Raw genomic sequence first — 15713 nt, forward strand, 5'->3', positions numbered from 1 at the left:
CAGATTTGGGACCAAGCCTACTTGAATTTTCCATGTGCAAACTATAATATGCCCCTCTCGCCTATACTCCAAGGGAAAGAACTCGAGGAACTTCAAACATTCCCAGTAATTTTGGTGAATGACTGAATCTAAGCGAGTAGTAAATGTGCTCTGCACATTCTCCAGGTTTGCTATTTCCCTGCCTTGGACGAAGCTGTTCGAGTACAGCGATACTCCCGCCTGGAGAAAACAAGTGACTTCAAGAGTTTCAACACAGTCTTGTTTTGAAGGCTCTAGTTATCCAGCCTATCATTATCCTTGCAAGTGTGATAAAAACACTGTAATATCTTCTGATATAATCAGTCCCAGGTTTCTTACATTAGTCTTACGCTCTCTTGAGCGATTCGAGTTTTCACTATGGCAGCTTCTGATTTCATTCTTTTCACTATTACACTTATGATTATATTAGCTAGAAAATTAAATATCCATCTGCCCACTTTTCCAGTTGTTCTTTTTCCATGCATTTTGTGCACTATTACACTATGAACGTATCCAAGACCGTGTCATAATTGTCCACTAGTTGCGAGTGATAGGCGACAAATCTAAAAATTCTGCGAATCCATGCAGTTTGCAATCTTGCTTCTAATAACACTTTCAAAGAGTTTTATAATGGAGACGTCAGTGTTGTCAGTGTCTAGTCCTTTGCTATTGCTGTGCTGCCACCTTTGTGGAATGGGGCTATATCCCTTATTTTTAACGGCTCTGGGTTGACCCTGTATCTACGCTCCCTCTCCATAGAGAGATATGATAGTGGCTTTTTTTGCGGTTGTTGATAAACATGGAGTTCCATGAGTATTTGCCTGAGGCTGAGTGAATGGGCATGTTGGCAATGGCTTTTTGAAAGTCAAGTGAGGGTAATGTACTGTCAAAAATTTTGGAGACGTTGACAGTGATTTGAGACCCGTTCATGAAAAATTAATTTGGACTGTCAACCTTTCGTCTGACTAATATCTCAATGAATACAGTCATATTGGGATTTCAGTATTTCACTCATTGCTATCGTCAGTGTAAGCTTCGTCTTGTTTGAGGAAGGGCCTGATACTAGACGTGGTTTTTGCTCTGCGTTTTGCGTATGAGAAGTCTTCTGCATTTTTTCCATTGCTTTTAGCTCCTGACTTTTCTGTATGACTCGTTCATTTTAAGTATTTTCTGTTTCTCTGGTCAGCATTCTCTTGCGTACTTCAGACATTCTAGCACCCTAGAGAAGTTCTGTGAGTCTTCATCTTCAGCTACAGAGGGAGCATTGCTCTCTTTCTAGCTTATATCTTCTCTTCTTTTTCCTTAGTGGTATTTACTTTGAGCATACCTCTAGTGCCACAGAATTTATTCTCTCTAAACACTAGTTCGCAGTCGAGAGCTCTCCTGGTTACTAAGACATGTGAAACGTATCGGAATAAAGATACCTAACTGTTGCACATGTGTCTTACCATTAAGGAAACTCCTTCAAAATACTAGCAACTGTTGTCTTGGCCATAGGAAGGTGTTTTTAACGTTAAGGTAACCGCTTCACGTCATAGAAAGGTGTGTTTAACATCAAGGTAACTGCTTCACACCACAGAAAGGTGTGCTTAACATGAAGGTAACTGCTTCACATCACAGGAATGTGTATTTAACATCAAGGTAACTGCTTCGCACCACAGAAAGGTATTTAACATCAAGGTAATTGCTTCACACCACAGAAAGGTGTAGTTAACATCAAGATAACTGCTTCAAAATAGTGTCAAGTGCTGTATTGCCATGTATGTAGATGCATGTGCAACACTGACAAGTTTAAACTATTGGACAACTTTTCCCTTTAAAGGGACTTATTAATATTATGGTCAAGAGCTTCAGTAATTGGCTTATTGGTTATAAATTCTATCTACTCCACAAGGGTGAATAAGGCTGTATGCACATTATATTCCACCAGTTATTATGGTCAAGAGCTTCACCGGTTGGTTTACTAGGTATTAAGTCTACTACACAAGGATTAATAAGGTTCTATGCACACCGTATACCACCAGTTAGGAGCACTTAATCCTCAAAATAGGGACTGAGTAAACTCCCAGTAGATTCACCGTACCGGGTAAACATAGACACATCAGTGTACATACCCTCAATATATATCCTTTTACACCTTAATTTGTCAGATTCAGCTGCTATATAAATTCTAACAACTTAAGTTCGTCGTGATATATATAAAAAAATACCAGTAGAAGACTGTATTTACAAGTAGTGATGTTGGCACAGTAACATGAATTAAGTGTACCACAGCAAATACAGATTTAACATTAATTGTAATATTTGTCAAGTGTGCTTCTTCATATTTCAAGTGGTGGTTGCTTGCTACAGTGGCACTACTAGTCTTGGTGCTTGCTACAGTAGCACTACTAGTCTTCTTGCTGGCTACAGTGGCACTACTAGACTTGTTGCTTGCTACAGTAGCACTACTAGTCTTGGTGCTTGCTACAGTAGCACTACTAGTATTGTTGCTTGCTACAGTGGCACTACTAGACTTGTTGCTTGCTACAGTAGCACTACTAGTCTTGGTGCTTGCTACAGTAGCACTACTAGTATTGTTGCTTGCTACAGTGGCACTACTAGTCTTGTTGCTTGATCCAGTAGCACTACTAGTCTCGGTGCTTGCTACAGTGGCACTACTAGTCTCGGTGCTTGCTACAGTGGCACTACTAGACTTGTTGCTTGCTACAGTGGCACTACTAAACTTGTTGCTTGCTACAGTGGCACTACTAGTCTCGGTGCTTGCTACAGTGGCACTACTAGACTTGTTGCTTGCTACAGTGGCACTACTAAACTTGTTGTTTGCTACAGTGGCACTACTAAACTTGTTGTTTGCTACAGTGGCACTACTAGTCTCGGTGCTTGCTACAGTGGCACTACTAGTCTTGGTGCTTGCTACAGAGGCACTACTAAACTTGTTGCTTGCTACAGTGGCACTACTAGACTTGTTGCTTGCTACAGTGACACTACTAGACTTGTTGCTTGCTACAGTGGCACTACTAATCTCGGTGCTTGCTACAGTGGCACTACTAGTCTCGGTGCTTGCTACAGTGGCACTACTCGACTTGTTTGCTACAGTGGCACTACTAGTCTCGGTGCTTGCTACAGTGGCACTACTAGCCTCGGTGCTTGCTACAGTGGCACTACTCGACTTGTTTGCTACAGTGGCACTACTAGTCTCGGTGCTTGCTACAGTGGCACTACTAGTCTCGGTGCTTGTCTACAGTGGCACTACTAGTCTCGGTGCTTGCTACAGTGGCACTACTAGTCTCGGTGCTTGCTACAGTGGCACTACTAGTCTTGGTGCTTGCTAGTGGCACTACTATTCTCGGTGCTTGCTACAGTGGTACTACTAGTCTTGGTGCTTATTACAGTGGCACTACTAGTCTCGGTGCTTGCTACAGTGGCACCACTAGTCTCGGTGCTTCCTACAGTGGCACTATTAGTCGATGATTGCTGCAGTGGCACTACTAGTCTCGGTGCTTGCTACAGTGGCACTACTAGTCTCGGTGCTTGCTACAGTGGCACTACTAGTCTCGGTGCTTGCTACAGTGGCACTACTAGTCTCGGTGCTTGCTACAGTGTTATTACTAGTCTCGGTGCTTGTTACAGTGGCACTACTAGTCTCGGTGCCTGCTACAGTGGCACTACTAGTCTCGGTGCTTGCTACAGTGTTATTACGAGTCTCGGTGCTCGCTACAGCGGCACTACTAGTCTCGGTGCTTGCTACAGTGGCACTACTAGTCTCGGTGCTTCCTACAGTGGCACTATTAGTCGATGATTGCTGCAGTGGCACTACTAGTCTCGGTGCTTGCTACAGTGGCACTACTAGTCTCGGTGCTTGCTACAGTGGCACTACTAGTCTCGGTGCTTGCTACAGTGGCACTACTAGTCTCGGTGCTTGCTACAGTGTTATTACTAGTCTCGGTGCTTGCTAAAGTGGCACTACTAGTCTCGGTGCCTACTACAGTGGCACTACTAGTCTCGGTGCTTGCTACAGTGTTATTACTAGTCTCGGTGCTCGCTACAGCGGCACTACTAGTCTCGGTGCTTGCTACAGTGGCACTACTAGTCTCGGTGCTAGATACAGTAGCACTACTAGTCTCGGTGCTTGCTACAGTAGCACTACTAGTCTCGGTGCTTGCTACAGTAGCATTACTAGTCTCGGTGCTTGCTACAGTAGCACTACTAGTTTCGGTGCTTGCTACAGTGGCACTACTAGTCTCGGTGCTCGCTACAGTAGCACTACTAGTCTCAGTGCTTGCTACAGTAGCACTACTAATCTCTGTGCTCGCTACAGTAGCACTACTAGTCTCGGTGCTTGCTACAGTGGCAGTACTAGCCTCGGTGTTTGCTACAGTGGCACTACTAGTCTCTGTGCTCGCTACAATAGCACTACTAGTCTCTGTGCTTGCTACAGTGGCACTACTAGTCTCGATGCTTGCTACAGTGGCACTACTAGTCTCTGTGCTCGCTACAGTAAAACTACCAGTCTCGGTGCTTGCTACAATGGCACTACTAGTCTCTGTGCTCGCTACAGTAGCACTACTAGTCTCGGTGCTTGCTACAGTAGCACTACTAGTTTCGGTGCTTGGTACAGTGGCACTACTAGTCTCGGTGCTTGCTACAGTGGCACTACTAGTCTCTGTGCTCGCTTCAGTAGCACTACTAGTCTCGGTGCTTTATACAGTAGCACTACTAGTCTCGGTGCTTGCTACAGTAGCACTACTAGTCTCGGTGCTTGCTACAGTGGCACTACTAGTCTCTGTGCTCGCGACAGTAGCACTACTAATCTCGGTGCTTGCTACAGTAGCACTACTAGTCTCGGTGCTTGCTACAGTGGCACTACTAGTCTCTGTGCTCGCTTCAGTAGCACTACTAGTCTCGGTGCTTGCTACAGTGGCACTACTAGTCTCGGTGCTTGCTACAGTAGCACTACTAGTCTCGGTGCTTGCTACAGTAGCACTACTAGTCTCGGTGCTTGCTACAGTGGCACTACTAGTCTCGGTGCTTGCTACAGTAGCACTACTAGTCTCGGTGCTTGCTACAGTGGCACTACTAGTCTCTGTGCTCGCTACAGCAGCACTACTAGTCTCAGTGCTTGCTACAGTGGCACTACTAGTCTCGGTGCTTGCTACAGTGGCACTACTAGTCTCGATGCTCGCTACAGTGGCACTACTAGTCTCTGTGCTCGCTACAGTAGCACTACTAGTCTCGGTGCTTGCTACAGTAGCACTACTAGTTTCGGTGCTTGCTACAGTGGCACTACTAGTCTCTGTGCTCGCTACAGTAGCACTACTAGTCTCGGTGCTTGCTACAGTGGCACTACTAGTCTCGGTGCTTGCTACAGTGGCACTACTAGTCTCTGTGCTCGCTTCAGTAGCACTACTAGTCTCGGTGCTTGCTACAATGGCACTACTAGTCTCGGTGCTTGCTACAGTAGCACTACTAGTCTCGGTGCTTGATACAGTAGCACTACTAGTCTCGGTGCTTGCTACAGTAGCACTACTAGTCTCGGTGCTTGCTACAGTGGCACTACTAGTCTCTGTGCTCGCGACAGTAGCACTACTAGTCTCGGTGCTTGCTACAGTAGCACTACTAGTCTCGGTGCTTGCTACAGTGGCACTACTAGTCTCTGTGCTCGCTACAGTAGCACTACTAGTCTCGGTGCTTGCTACAGTGGCACTACTAGTCTCGGTGCTTGCTACAGTAGCACTACTAGTCTCGGTGCTTGCTACAGTAGCACTACAAGTCTCGGTGCTTGCTACAGTAGCACTACTAGTCTCTGTGCTCGCTACAGCAGCACTACTAGTCTCAGTGCTTGCTACAGTGGCACTACTAGTCTCGGTGCTTGCTACAGTGGCACTACTAGTCTCGATGCTCGCTACAGTGGCACTACTAGTCTCTGTGCTCGCTACAGTAACACTACTAGTCTCGGTGCTTGCTACAGTTTCACTACTAGTCTCGGTGCTTGCTACAGTGGCACTACTATTCTCGGTGCTTGCTACAGTGGCACTACTAGTCGCGGTGCTTGCTACAGTGGCACTACTAGTCTCGGTGCTTGCTACAGTGTTATTACTAGTCTCGGTGGTCGCTACAGCGGCACTACTAGTCTCGGTGCTTGCTACAGTGGCACTACTAGTCTCGGTGCTTGCTACAGTAGCACTACTAGTTTCTGTGCTCGCTACAGTAGCACTACTAGTCTCGGTGCTTGCTACAGTAGCACTACTAGTCTCTGTGCTCGCTACAGTAGCACTACTAGTCTCAGTGCTTGCTACAGTAGCACTACTAATCTCTGTGCTCGCTACAGTAACACTACTAGTCTCGGTGCTTGCTACAGTGGCACTACTAGCTTCGGTGCTTGCTACAGTGGCACTACTAGTCTCTGTGCTCGCTACAGTAGCACTACCAGTCTCTGTGCTTGCTACAGTGGCACTACTAGTCTCGATGCTTGCTACAGTGGCACTACTAGTCTCTGTGCTCGCTACAGTAGCACTACTAGTCTCTGTGTTTGCTACAGTGGCACTACTAGTCTCGACGCTTGCTACAGTGGCACTACTAGTCTCTGTGCTCGCTACAGTAGCACTACTAGTCTCTGTGCTTGCTACAGTGGCATTACTAGTCTCGATGCTTGCTACAGTGGCACTACTAGTCTCTGTGCTCGCTACCGTAGCACTACTAGTCTCTGTGCTTGCTACAGTGGCACTACTAGTCTCGATGCTTGCTACAGTGGCACTACTAGTCTTGGTGCTTGCTACAGTCGCACTACTAGTCTCGGTGCTTGCTACAGTGGCACTACTAGTCTCGGTGCTTGCTACAGTGGCACTACTAGTCTCGGTGCTTGCTACAGTAGCACTACTAGTCTCGGTGCTTGCTACAGTAGCACTACTAGTCTCTGTGCTCGCTACAGTAGCACTACTAGTCTCGGTGCTTGCTACAGTAGCACTACTAGTCTCGGTGCTTGCTACAGTAGCACTACTAGTCTCGGTGCTTGCTACAGTAGCACTACTAGTCTCGGTGCTCGCTAGAGTAGCACTACTAGTCTCGGTGCTCGCTACAGTAGCACTACTAGTCTCGGTGCTTGCTATAGTAGCACTAGTAGTCTCGGTGCTCGCTACAGTAGCACTACTAGTCTCGGTGCTTGCTACAGTAGCACTACTAGTCTCGGTGCTTGCTACAGTAGCACTACTAGTCTCTGTGCTCGCTACAGTAGCACTACTAGTCTCGGTGCTTGCTACAGTGGCACTACTAGTCTCGGTGCTTGTTACAGTGGCACTACTAGTCTCGGTGCTTGCTACAGTGGCACTACTAGTCTCGGTGCTTGCTACAGTGGCACTACTGGTCTCGGTGCTTGCTACAGTGGCACTACTAGTCTCTGTGTTTGCTACAGTGGCACTACTAGTCTCGGTGCTTGCTACAGTAGCACTACTAGTCTCTGTGTTTGCTACAGTGGCACTACTAGTCTCGGTGCTTGTTACAGTGGCACTACTAGTCTCGGTGCTTGCTACAGTGGCACTACTAGTCTCGGTGCTTGCTACAGTGGCACTACTGGTCTCGGTGCTTGCTACAGTAGCACTACTAGTCTCGATGCTAGCTATAGTGGCACTACTAGTCTCGGTGCTTGCTACAGTGGCACTACTGGTCTCGGTGCTTGCTACAGTGGCACTACTAGTCTCGGTGTTTGCTACAGTGGCACTACTAGTCTCGGTGCTTGCTACAGTGGCACTTCTAGTCTCGGTGTTTGCTACAGTGGCACTACTAGTCTCGGTGCTTGCTACAGTGGCACTTCTAGTCTCGGTGTTTGCTACAGTGGCACTACTAGTCTCGGTGCTTGCTACAGTGGCACTACTAGTCTCGGTGTTTGCTACAGTGGCACTACTATTCTTGGTGCTTGCTACAGTGGCACTACTATTCTTGGTGCTTGCTACAGTGGCACTTCTTATGTACTGATGAGAACTCATGTATATTTTGCAGCCAGAAAACCGCTGTACTTATTTTCTTCTTCATCATCACTATATGACTCAAAATAATCATTATACCATGTATTCTTCTCTATAATATTGATCAGTATTTGTGTAACACTTCAAGTATTATTATCACGGGGAAAGCGCTAAACCCCTGATGATTACATACTGCCTAGAGGATGGGAGGTAATAAAGTTTGATCAGGGAAAGTGGAGAACAGCTCCGGTTCCATGGATCAAGAAATTTCTTCCAGTATCAAAGCACCACTTTAGGAGAGGGGGGAGATGTTCACCAGAAGCTCTCTGTCACCCCTACCACTACCTCTCTACCCAAAACCACCCCCTCCCTACCCCCCACCACCCCCTCCCTAACCCCCACCACCCCCTCCCTACCCCCACCACCCCCTCCCTACCCCCCACCACCCCCTCCCTACCCCCCACCACCCCCTACCTACCACCCACCACCCCCTCCCTACCCCCACCACCCCCTCCCTACCCCCACCACCCCCTCCCTACCCCCCACCACCCCTCCCTGCCCCCACAATTCCCTCCCTACCCCCACAACCCCCCTCCCTACCCTCCCCAGATACAATGACCAAAACCACAAAACTTTAATTAGCAGTGGGTTATACGTAATCATTTATTCGAAGCATTTTAATAAGAATATTGATGGTATTATTAACCTAACCAATTATTCGCATGTGAAATAACTAACAAACGCGAGTGTATTTCTCTGTAGTGTAAGGTACATGTTAAAACAATAAACACTAGTGTTAAGCCAACACAGGTGGTGGAAAGTATACGTAACAACAATTAACTAGTACTAGTGTTAAACTAACACAGGTAGTGGAAAGTACAAGTGACAACTGGTAGAGAGAGCAACCATCCAGGGAGGTATTACGATAATGTCATGTGAATATGATATTGCAGCCTATTAAACGTTTAGCACTCTGGCACGATTACTAGTCTTTGTCTCATGAACATGCAAGACAACGGGTCAAGTTTACAAACTTCTACTTATTAAGCATACACTCAGGGTTACTTTTCTGAATGAAGAATAAAAGCCAGAATTCAATGGCTTGAACAACGACGTTTTGGTCACTCGTACCAGTATCAAGTTACGAATGTTTGTTAACGGTTCTCATTCTAATATTTCCTTTCCAATCTGAAAGGCCCGTCTTATACAGACCTACGAAGATTATTCTTATTATTCATGGGGTGCGCTAAACCCAGCGGGGCATATATCACAAGGAAAGAGAAGATAGTTCTAATTCTTGGGATCAAGAGTCCTTCACGGGCATCAAGGCACCTACCTCCCTTCAAGTGTCGGATCTACTAACAAATATATAACACCAACAGTGCAACTTTTTTGAAGTGCGTACCTCCTCACTTATTAAATGCACAATCAACTTTCGAACCACTACGATGTATGTAAAAAATATCTTGTGCTGACCTTTAATGCGTCATAAAAAACGGATGTAGTATTAATGCGTCATAAAAAACGGATGTAGTACCTAGTAATCTGCTATATGCGTTAAGGTCATTTCTATGAAGGAGTTTACAGTTTTATAAAACAACTGTCAGGGCCAACACCACTAACCTGATCTGATTAGATTTAGATTTTGCCGCCGAAGCAGCTATTTTATTGTGCACCCCATAGTCATCCTGTGGACGGTAGCAGCTAGTTTATTGTGCACCCCATAGTCATCCTGTGGACGGTAGCAGCTAGTTTATTGTGCACCCCATAGTCATCCTGTGGACGGTAGCAGCTAGTTTATTGTGCACCCCATAGTCATCCTGTGGACGGTAGCAGCTAGTTTATTGTGCACCCCATAGTCATCCTGTGGACGGTAGCAGCTAGTTTATTGTGCACCTCACAGTCATCCTGTGGACGGTAGCGGCTAGTTTACTGTGCACCCCATAGTCATCCTGTGGACGGTAGCGGCTAGTTTACTGTGCACCCCATAGTCATCCTGTGGACGGTAGCGGCTAGTTTACTGTGCACCCCATAGTCATCCTGTGGACGGTAGCGGCTAGTTTACTGTGCACCCCATAGTCATCCTGTGGACGGTAGCAGCTAGTTTATTGTGCACCCCATAGTCATCCTGTGGACGGTAGCAGCTAGTTTATTGTGCACCCCATAGTCATCCTGTGGACGGTAGCAGCTAGTTTATTGTGCACCTCACAGTCATCCTGTGGACGGTAGCGGCTAGTTTACTGTGCACCCCATAGTCATCCTGTGGACGGTAGCGGCTAGTTTATTGTGCACCTCACAGTCATCCTGTGGACGGTAGCGGCTAGTTTACTGTGCACCCCATAGTCATCCTGTGGACGGTAGCAGCTAGTTTATTGTGCACCTCACAGTCATCCTGTGGATGGTAGCGGCTAGTTTACTGTGCACCCCATAGTCATCCTGTGGACGGTAGCACAAGAACATATAGATATACAAAAGACCTAGGAACTGAGGCTGTCATCTGCTGAGGACGCGGTTAACCTCCAAGAAGATATAAACAAAGTTTTCCAGTGGGCAACGGTAAACAATATGATGTTCAATGAGGACAAATTCCAACTACTCCGTTATGGAAAACTGGAGGAGATAATAACTAGAACAGAGTATACTACTGACTCCGGCCATACAATAGAGCGGAAAAATAATGTAAGGGACCTGGGAGTAGTAATGTCTGAGGATCTCACTTTCAAGGATCACAACAGTGCCACGATCGCACGTGCAAAGAAAATGATAGGATGGATAATGAGAACTTTCAAAACGAGAGATGCCAAGCCCATGATGATCCTTTTCAAATCACTTGTTTTCTCTAGGCTGGAATACTGCTGTACATTAACATCTCCATACAAAGCAGGTGAAATCGCAGATCTAGAGAGTGTACAGAGATCCTTTACTGCACGTATAAGTTCTGTCAAGCACCTTAACTACTGGGAACGCTTGGAAGCACTTGACTTGTACTCGTTGAAACGCAGGAGGGAGAGATATATCATAATCTACACTTGGAAAATCTTGGAAGGAATGGTCCCAAATCTGCACACAGAAATCACTCCCTACGAAAGTAAAAGACTGGGTAGGCGATGCAAAATGCCCCCAATAAAAAGTAGGGGCGCCATTGGTACACTAAGGGAAAACACCATAAGTGTCCGGGGCCCAAAATTGTTCAACAGCCTCCCATCAAGCATTAGGGGAATTGCCAATAAACCCCTGGCTGCCTTCAAGAGAGAGCTGGACAGATACCTAAAGTCAGTGCCGGATCAGCCGGGCTGTGGCTCGTACGTCGGACTGCGTGCGGCCAGCAGTAACAGCCTAGTTGATCAGGCCCTGATCCATCGGGAGGCCTGGTCATGGACCGGGCCGCGGGGGCGTTGATCCCCGGAATAACCTCCAGGTAACCTCCAGGCCTCAAAATTGGTAACAGGAATTCCTCGCTTAACTTAGCAATAATTTATCAATAAACGAAAGAACGCCATAACAATGATTTTTGCTGCCATTTTCACATCCTGCAGTGTTCCCGGGAGAAAGTTGACATTATTTTATTATGAACAGCTCAGCCTTGTGTGTGTCAGTGACAGGAGTGGTAGTGGATAGGTGATCCTCCGTCCCTTGATCACGAGATTGGCAAGCCACCTACCTGTCAACAGCAACCTGTTTATGCATGAGAGAAACACGAGTTTACTAAACTAGGCCAAGAGCAGCCCCGCGGCACCACTCTGCATGCGTTCATGGCACTCCAAGGAGAACCAGGAGAGGTGACTACCTTAATATGTACTGATGCTGTGTGGGCCCGCCCTCACTCCTCCGCTCACCCACCTGACTACATTACCTCCTCTTGTATAACATATAAACATTATTTTCTAAAATCCGATGCATTGCACCTACTAAATCCCAGGAAAGAAACATGTTGTTGGTGATCAAAGCTGAAGTGAGGGAACAAGATTGCTACGGAATGATTTGTTTTGTTATATCAGCTGTTGAGTGATCAGCTGTGCGTAACTGGGTCGACCTGACTCCACCTGACAGGGACCCACTGACCTACCGATCATTCCCCACCTGAAAAGAAGACTAGTGGGATGGACGCAGTGATGCTGTAGGAAAGGCAAGTAATTCAAGGAGCTGGAGCTACCTTTCATTTTCATTGTTAAAACCTATAGAGGGCTTCACTAAAAATATAATAATAATAATAATAATAATAATAATAATAATAATAATAATAATAATAATAATAATAATAATAATAATCACTCAGCAAGGTTACTTGCTCTCTGTTGAACGTCAACAAGACAACTTGGAAGAAGCACACGATCTTTAATATCTCATAAATTGTGGGTCATCCGTTGAAAAATGCTTAAGAAAGAATTCAAACAAATATAACATTAACATTAGGCCACACTTCATTCCTTCAGTGTGGAAGAAGCAATGAGGTTTGTTTCCCCGCAGCCAAGAGAACTTATTATTTTACGGCTGCAGATGTGAATCTTTAAGTTTACTTCAAGAGAAACAAAAGATAAAATCTCCACTGCTCAATTCATTGACATGAAATCAAATTCTCATCACCATCTGAATGAATAAAGAATCACAAACAAAACAATGTTAAGCAAACATAAGAGAAAAAGAAAATGAGGTTGAAGAAAGAGGTCAGCATAACAATACACTTTTTAACACGTTTCAGTTCGTCTTGTAATGTACGATCTATGTCACTTGGTATTTCAATTTATTTTAACTTGGGTTAAATTATTTTAAATTCGCGTAATTTAAATGCCAATAAGCAAATTACATTCAATGTGAAGTACTGTTAGTGCAGAAGAATAAACATACAATATAATACTATGTGGTATAAACCTTGGTAATAAATACCAAGTTGGTTTAGAAAGACACGTAAGCAAACACTATAACATATTTATTAGAAAACGTTTCGGTCCTGGGACCTTGATCACTTCTAACATACAGAGGTAGGAAGACATTATATATAGGCGGAGAGTGAGGTGTGACGCACGTGACCTGAGGAATGTCATAAGAACATAAGAATGGAGGAACACTGTAGAAGGCCTACTGGCCCATGCGAGGCATGTCCTTATCAAAAACAACCTCTGCCTATGATGAGGACGGGTAGACGATGAAATCAAGTGACTCCTGTGTTGTTGGGTTGGTGCTGCTTAAGTATCATGTATGCCAATGTTTTTGAAATTTTGTAGTTTCCAGTGTTGCGTTCTATAGTGTCGGTGACGGCGATTAGTGAGGCTTCTAGGCACCGTCGGCGTCTGAGGTCTGGTTCGGTGAGAACGAGTTGTGCCTCATTCCAGTTCATCAAATGCCCCGTGGAGTCTCTGTGGAGGACACATGCGTACCTTACATCGTCTCTGTTAGAGGCATTTCGATGCTCATTCAGGCGGACTGCAAGATCTCTTCCTGTCTCGCCTACATATTTCTTGGGACAGAACCCACAGGGGATAGCGTAGACGCCTGCTGCAGAAGTTAGAGGTGTGGGGCTGCGTTTCGTAGTGAGGTCTTTGATAGATTATGTGTTTATGGTGGAAACGTTGATGTTACTCATAGCAAGTGCCCTGCGAGTATTCGTGGCAACATCGCCACATGGGAGTACTATGAACTGTTTAGGGGGCTGTTCCATGGGCGGTTTGTTGAGGATAGCTTGTGCCTTGAGTCTGCAATCTCGGATGAAGAAAGATGGGAACTGAAGACGTGTAAAGGCTTGTGTTATGTAAGTGCATTCTTCTTCTAGAAAACAAGGGCTGGAGATGCGAAGAGCTCTCAAGAAGAAGCCAATGAGGACTCCTCTCTTAGTGCGGGTGTCTTGGTGTGAATAAAAGTGTATAAGATCGTCCTTGTTGGTAGGTTTTCTATACACTTTGAAGAGAAGTTTGTCACTGTCGGGAGATCTGCACAGTAGAACGTCAAGGAAAGGAAGTTTGCCATCATTTTCGAGTTCAAGTGTAAACTTTATTGATGGTTCAACTGCATTGATCTTGTTGAGAAGGGCCTGGATATTGAGACGTCTCGGATAGAAAACCAATATATCATCAACGTATCTTAGCCAGGTAACGGTGTTGGGAATGAGGGTGCTGAATTTCTCTGTCTCCAGGTTTTCCATGAAGAGGTTGGCAAGCACAGCACTGACCGGGCTGCCCATTGCCATCCCAAAGCATTGTTTGTAACAGTTGTCCTGATACTTGAAGAAGTTGAAATTAACACAAAGTTCCACTAGATTGATGAAATCTAGAAGAGGTAAAGGGAGGTCGTGGTTTTCAGTGAGCCTCTGTCTCAGAATGTTGATTGCAGCGTCAGTAGGAACGTTGGTAAAGAGGGCTGTGACATCGAAGGAAGCCATGCTTTTGTTTTTGACATTCAGGTTGGAAATTCGGGAGAGAAGGTCACCTGAGTGTTTGAGGTGGGCTTGACTGATGGTGCCCAGAAGCGCTGAAAGGTATTTGGCAAGGTGGCCGGCTAGTCTGTGTGGTGCACTCCCTATGCCCGAAGTGATAGGCCGTAGTGGGATGCCAGGTTTGTGTGTCTTAGGAAGGCCATACAGGCGTGCTGGTTTCGGTTGACCTGGTAAAAGTTTAAGTAGCTTCTTGCCTTGTTCTGATTTTCGTAAGATGCTACGAGCCTTTTTAAGGAAAGTCTGGGTACTTTGAAGTAGCACTGATTCCGATACAGGCTGGTATGTGTTGGCATCGTTGAGAAGATTTAAGACTTTATTGTTGTAGTCGACAGTGTTGAGTAACACCACACCACCTCCTTTGTCAGCGGTTGTAATGACGATATCATCGTTGTTGGCCAAGTTCCTGAGTGCTTGGATGTATCTTCTGGGAATGACCGGTCTTGAGACAGAGGCTCACTGAAAACCACGACCTCCCTTTACCTCTTCTAGATTTCATCAATCTAGTGGAACTTTGTGTTAATTTCAACTTCTTCAAGTATCAGGACAACTGTTACAAACAATGCTTTGGGATGGCAATGGGCAGCCCGCTCAGTGCTGTGCTTGCCAACCTCTTCATGGAAAACCTGGAGACAGAGAAATTCAGCACCCTCATTCCCAACACCGTTACCTGGCTAAGATACGTTGATGATATATTGGTTTTCTATCCGAGACGTCTCAATATCCAGGCCCTTCTCAACAAGATCAATGCAGTTGAACCATCAATAAAGTTTACACTTGAACTCGAAAATGATGGCAAACTTCCTTTCCTCGACGTTCTACTGTGCAGATCTCCCGACAGTGACAAACTTCTCTTCAAAGTGTATAGAAAACCTACCAACAAGGACGATCTTGTACACTTTTATTCACACCAAGACACCCGCACTAAGAGAGGAGTCCTCATTGGCTTCTTCTTGAGAGCTCTTCGCATCTCCAGCCCTTGTTTTCTAGAAGAATGCACTTACATAACACAAGCCTTTACACGTCTTCAGTTCCCATCTTTCTTCATCCGAGATTGCAGACTCAAGGCACAAGCTATCCTCAACAAACCGCCCATGGAACAGCCCCCTAAACAGTTCATAGTACTCCCATGTGGCGATGTTGCCACGAATACTCGCAGGGCACTTGCTATGAGTAACATCAACGTTTCCACCATAAACACATTATCTATCAAAGACCTCACTACGAAACGCAGCCCCACACCTCTAACTTCTACAGCAGGCGTCTACGCTATCCCCTGTGGGTTCTGTCCCAAGAAATATGTAGGCGAG

Source organism: Cherax quadricarinatus, chromosome 19 (genome assembly GCF_038502225.1).
Source record: "Cherax quadricarinatus isolate ZL_2023a chromosome 19, ASM3850222v1, whole genome shotgun sequence".
In the NCBI taxonomy this organism is placed as follows: Eukaryota; Metazoa; Arthropoda; class Malacostraca; order Decapoda; family Parastacidae; genus Cherax; species Cherax quadricarinatus.